The following is a 6,667-nucleotide window of genomic DNA, read 5'->3' as shown; positions in this document are numbered from 1 at the left end:
AACACCTTATACAGATATATCTAAGGGATTGCAGTTAACTTTGATAGGTACTCTGTTGAAGCAAGTCAGCATTACCTTAAAAATTAAGATCACATTCTTCTTTGCTCAAGAGTAAATGAAATGACATGGGATGAATAATGCATGCAATATAAGACCAAAGTAGTCTCCATTTTATCCTATTAATAATACATAAAACCTATTAATAATCATATTAATATATTTAAAGAAACAGTAAACTTAAAAAACAATAGGAACTTAAAATTTGGGGTTCTAACATACCTACAAAATTGTTATTATCACAAAAATAATTCCGAATCTTCTCATGATTCTTGTTGAGATAAGATATCTACAAATGAAATCATATTTTTTACTTTAATACTAGCACTTCTGTGGCTTTTTTTTTGTTTGTTTATTTATTTTTGAGAGACAGGCAGAGCCTGAGCAGGGGAAGAGCAGAGAGAGAAGGAGACACAGAATCTGAAGCAGGCTCCAGACTCTGAGTTGTCAGCACAGAGCCCAATGCAGGGGTCGAACTCATGAACCAAGACCTGAGCCAAAGTTGGCTGCTTTACCGACTGAGCCACCCAGGCACCCCTGGGATTAAAAAAAAAAAAAAAAGTTTATTTATTTATTTTGAAAGAGATAAAGAGATAGTGCATATGAGTGGGAGAGGAAGTGAAAGAGAAGGAGAGAGGGAATCCCAAGCAGGCTCTGCATTCAACATGGAGTGTGATGAAGGTCTCAATCCAACAACAGTGAGATCATGACCTGAGCTGAAACTTAAGTCAGACACTTAACTGAACAAGCCCCCCAGACACCCTAGCACCTCTGTGATTTAAAAACAAAGCAAAACAAAGCCCAAATATGAAACTGTTAATAAGTCTCTTTCTCTTTTCCCCAAATGTACAATTAAGTCAAGCTAAAATACATGCTTATTTTAATTTAGCAAAGGGGAAAATGCTTGTTAGTCACACATTAGATGAAACAATTGTTTAGAGAAGTGACCATAAATTCTGTCATGCAAGTAAAAATGAGTTGTACTTAGTCATGTAGAATGATGAAATATTTTCATCAATTCTTTTATACACTAATAAATTGAAAACATTCATTTTACATAAGTTTTGTCTTTTACTTTCAAATTTTTCAAATATTGCTCAGAGTACTATTCTTCTTTCTATTGTGCTTTCTTTTGCCTTTTTTCCCTTTTTTTCTGAGCTATCTTTAATAAAGGAGACATATTGTTAACAGTCTTTAATTTAAGCTCTCTCTAAACCTCTATGAAAATTTTTCTCTCTAGATAAATATCTCACTGCTAATAAGTACTTTATAATGTCCCTTATTTTGTGAATCAGAATATCTTAAAGAAAAAAAGGTTGTTTCTTAATTAATACACATATAAAAATGATAGATGCAAAAGAAAGTAGTTGATAAACTGATAAAGCAAAACTATTTCCATGCCTTCAGGAAGCTAATAATGGGGAATTATAAGCCATTTCCTTCTAAAAAGACTGTTGATTTATAGGACTCAGGAAAAATATTTTTAACTGATCCTAGAGTCCTCATTTTAGAAACTAAATTTCTATGTTAATTCATTATAGAAATGGCATTTCAAATTAGCTGGATATTTTGCCAGTTATATGTTGAGTATAGAAGGACTCCTTATAAGTCAGAAGTATTGATAAATATAGGACTGAAGCTGCAGAAAAGTCAGGGAAGTCATTGAGAAGTATTCCTGCAGATATCCACACAACATGCTGTTTATATCCTTAGGTTTGTTTAACAAAAAAAAGGTATACTATTTTACTAATTTGAATACTCAATAACCCTGTTGTTTAAGGACACTGTTGTGTTGAAACTTATGTATACTGTATTCATCATGTATTTTCATTATAAAGGATTCTAAGGAAAAAATGCTAGCTTAGGAGAACTGAATCAAAATCCAGATTACCCATTGCAGTTGACCCTTTCCATCCCAAAGCTCTAGGTGAAAACCTACAAGTAGAAGAATAATTACAAGTACTCTTTGAAAGATACCAGACTATGAGATCTGGTTGATGAAAGGACCACAACACAAAATATTTCTAGAGAAGGCAGTGAGTAAAAGTAGGTACATCTCTTGGTGCAAGTCAACCACAGAGGGTTTGGAGACTGGAAGCCTAAACATGCTGGTATGATCCTGCCTCCATATCCCACTTCCCACTCCCTTGGACCCAAGCAGCAAGGGAAGTCTTATCACCATATGTGGGGTCAGAAGTAGCTTAGGACCTTGTGGACTTCAAGAGGAATGGAAAAATAACATATCCATTGCTAATTTTTGTCCTTTGTGTTTTCTTATGTTTTAGACTCAGATTACCAATGAATAGTAGTAGTAGTAGTAGTAGTAGTAGTAGTAGTAGTAGTTGTTGTTGTAGTAGTAAAGAAAACTACCAGGGTGCCTGGGTGGTTCAGTCGGTTCAGCATCCAACTTCAGCTCAGGTCATTATTTCATGGCCTGTAAGTTTGAGACCAGTATCAGGCTCTCTGCTGTCAGAATGGAGAGATCAGATCCTCTGTCTCCCTTTCTCTCTGCCTCTCTCCCAGTCACATGCTCTTTGTTTCTCTGAAAAATAAATAAGCATTAAAAAAAAGAAAACTACTGCCATTTTAGTTGGGTTGCACTGAATCTAAAGATAAATTTAGGGAGAATTGATGTATTTAAAATATTAAATCTTATTAATCCCTTCATTTATATGGGCTCTTTTAATCTTTTCCAATAATGTTTTGTAGTTTTCACATCATCCACTTAGAGTTACTCCTGAGTTCTTGGTAATTTTGATAAAAGATGAATGGCTCATCAAATTACATTTTCTTTTTTATTGTTGCTGTTATATAAAAATAGATTTGATGACAAATATGATCATTTTATGTAAAGATAATTTTACTTTGAAATTGCTAAATTCGTTTATGAGTTTTAAGAGTTTGCTTATGGATTTATTGGGACATGTGCACAATAATAAATATTTCCAATACTTATTCACTTAATTTTTTTCTTTTCTTTTTTTTCCAGAAAACTTTTTGCTACTTGTTTTATTTACAATGCTAACTTTTAGAAGGTCATTAAACTAAAGTTAACTCATAATAAACTAGGCAGAAATAGAGGGAAATCCCAAAATGTCACCTTCTGAGAACCCACAACTGAGTTTTATTCAAGGTAAAGGAATGTGATCATACTCGAAGAAACTCAGCCATAAGTTTGAAATCTGTACTCAAATTACACATGCAAGGAGAACAATATTCTGCCAAACTAACTGATTTGCTGCTGCATTTGTCTACAGTTCGTCTAATTTTAACATCTATAAACAGAGCAGTGCAACTAGTATTTGGAACAATCCTTACAGTGTTACAGTGTCAAGCATAACATTTCACTTCTCTTCAGACCACTGGCTCTCTTTGCATATTTGGGCTTCCTCTCCTTCAGTAAAGTCATTTTTGATATCGAAGGTCTTGCGAATCTTCTCAGGAGTTTTCCCCTTGATCATATTGGCAACAGTCTTGCATGTAACATCAAGCAAACCTTTACTGTCTAAGTAGTTCACAGCCAGAATAACTTCAAAAAGTGTCCCTTGGTCAACTTTCAGGAATTCTTGGTCCCAAACAGGGATATCATCTGTTCGCATTTCTTTGTTCTCATCGTCCTCAGGAGGAGGGGGGTCATCCTTGTGGTGGGTGCACCACTGAATGACCTTTTTTAATATTGCTGCGTTAACATTTGGTAGAGGAACTGGGTCATCATCCCCTTCATCATCCATTCCCAAATCTTCCAACGTGGTCTTGATAGTCACAGACTGTTTGGCAATTTCGACATCAATGACAAATATCTCTCCATCAGAACTCTGCAGCTTACTGGAAGGCATGGTGCTCGGTCTCAAGGAGACTGCGGGCTGGAGGCTGACAAGAGCAGGATGGCCTCACGGACAAGAAGAGAACGGCAGGGAACAAGGCCACTACCATTTTTTTTCTTTTCTTATTGAACTTCCCACGTTAATGGAATGCTGAGCAGAAATAATGATATTTGGAAATTTATGTGTTTATGAAAAATTGGTCTTTAATTGTCCTTTCTTTTGATGCCGCTCTCATATTTATTCTCACTAACATATGGCAAGGGACATTCCCTTTCTATTCTGCAAATTTTGTTTATAACTGGAATATATTTTTCTTGAAATACTTGTAATATCCTAGAAATAAGTTCTATTAGTATACCCACTTTAAAAATGAGGAAACAGAGACACAATGTTTTAAAAAATGGCATTAGTCTACAAAGAATCTTAGGCATTAATCCAAAATAGAGGAAAAATCCAAATACAAATCCTGGCAATATGAACCTTCCTTATCTAGTGATGATGAAAAATTTCAAATCAGTCTTCATATAATCCATGACTTGCCAACTTCTCTGGTAAACCAGAAAAATTCTTAACATTTTCACAACATATTTTCAAAATGGATTTTATTCAACTATTTCCACAGCAAAGATTTGAGGGCAACTTTTGTATAAATTATCAAACACACCAGAAATAAATGTAGAGGGGTACCTGAGTGGCTTAGTCAGTTAAGCATCTAACTTTAGCTCAGGTCGTGATCTCATGGTTTGTGAGTTAAAGACTCACATCAGACTCTGCACTGACAATGCGAAGCCTGCTTGGGATTCTCTTTCTTTTTCTCTCTCTGCACCAAAAATAAATACATAAATTTCTAAAACTATTTTATAAAAAAAAATAGAACATACAATATACACAAAATGGATTCCTCTACAGAGGTCAGGAATAATCATGGATGCATCACAAATGGATAATTTTGAATAAAACATTAGAAATTGATGACAGTTATAACAAGACACAATGTATATACATTTAAAAACTTATATAAGTAGCCACAGTAAATATCCATTAAAGAATGGAAACAATTAAAAAAATAGTTGGAGAGAACTGTAAGGATATTCAGTGAATAGTCAAGAAACTGGGGAGGGGACAAAAGGGGAAATAATAAAATAAAATAATACAAGGTAAAATAGGGGCTTTACATAAGCTGATTAATTTTAATGCTTTTAATTTATAGTAAGAACAACTCACCTCTCTACTTTAAAAGCAAAACCGTTTACAATAGAGGAGAGTTGCCCTGCTAGATAAGGAAATGCATTTTCAAGGACTATATGAAAACAAAATAAAAACAACCAAGAAGAATAAGTCAATGAAACAGAATAGAGCATGCAGCAGTAAAGAAAAGGTGTTATACAAACCTGTCATATAACAGAAGATAAATTTAAATCCATGAGGTAAACCTGCATTATTAAAAATTGGATATCAACGGCTAGCTTCCTAATCAGGAAAATAAATAAAATTCTGTCACCAATATAGACAAAGAACATGCAATAAAAGTAAAAAAGGATATCCATATAATTACATCCTCTATCTAATTAATTCAAAGAAATATGAATTTTAAAAAGTGAAATTTCATTTTTCTCTTATTACATTAGCAAATCTAACAAAATATGTGGTAATACAAATTTTTTTGAAAATGTTTGAAAGTAGATACTGTCACAACCCATAACTGAAAGTATTAGTTAATGCCAATTTGTTGGAATAAAACTTATGTCAATAGAAATTAAATACACATATATCTTTAACTCAATATTTTCATTTTTAAACATTCATGATATAGATATCATCTGCACATAGATTAAAAGGCATTTGAAAAATTGTAGTATTGGTCACATTAGCCAAATGTGTTCTATAGAGGACTATGTACAGAATTATTTTATGCTTCTAAGTAGAACAGTGTGTCTCTTGAAACAATATACTATTTTCACATTTATCACACAAATGCTAATATATACAAATGGAAAAAAACAGTTACAGAAATAATATTCTATAATGTATACGGAGAGAGAGAATATAAAAAATGTCATGGATTTCTGTAGGGAATAGGATAAAGAGGTTGGACTTTTAGCGGTATCAATTTATCATAAACACTTTACTTTTCATAACTTGCCGTTTGTGACTTAAAAAACAAAAGTATGAACCTTTGTATCTACTCAAGGATGGAAAGAGAGGGGAAAGAAAGAAGGAAAAATCCAAACAAAATGGCTGAACATGGATCCTTTCTTCTGCGGCAAGTGTATCATTTGGCTTGATGTTGTGTGAGCAGTTAGAGGTTGTTCCTGAGCACATTGGGTAGCGTGGTGTTTCAACAGAGAGTTATCTGCTGTTTTGTGAGCAGAAGTTGTTAATGCCTGCAAATTGATGCTATTCTCCAGTCTCGGGTTATAAAGGGAAAGCAGATGTTCATGTGCAACTAACCCAAACACACTGAGAAAGGCTACAGACATTTTCCCATTTCAATTACCATAATTTAATGTCTAGAATACATGCCCAAAAGCTTTTCATGGCAGAAGATCAGCACATCCCCTTGTAATGCAAACCAAGTCCCTAAACTCTTCTGTATGCATTGCTCATTTTCAGAGACAAAATCATTACACTGAATATGAGTTCAAAATGTTCTGAAGTGCTTTTGTTGGTATATTTTCAAAGATTACTAAGGGTTGTTACACAGTAATTTTCATTATAGATTCCTTATAAGAGTTGTTTACCTTCAAACATTTTCAGACTTTGATTTTTGCAATTGCTAATATTGA

General features: G+C 33.6%; 1 pseudogene; it reads right to left on the bottom strand.

Annotated features, from left to right (window-relative positions):
- Positions 1 to 3,401: 3,401 nt before the first annotated feature.
- On the bottom strand, positions 3,402 to 3,893 carry LOC115272256 (annotated as a pseudogene).
- Between the last annotated feature and the right edge of the window lie 2,774 nt (positions 3,894 to 6,667).

Source organism: Suricata suricatta, chromosome 2 (genome assembly GCF_006229205.1).
Source record: "Suricata suricatta isolate VVHF042 chromosome 2, meerkat_22Aug2017_6uvM2_HiC, whole genome shotgun sequence".
Classification (NCBI taxonomy): Eukaryota; Metazoa; Chordata; class Mammalia; order Carnivora; family Herpestidae; genus Suricata; species Suricata suricatta.
This window is presented reverse-complemented; position numbering and strand designations above follow the sequence as displayed.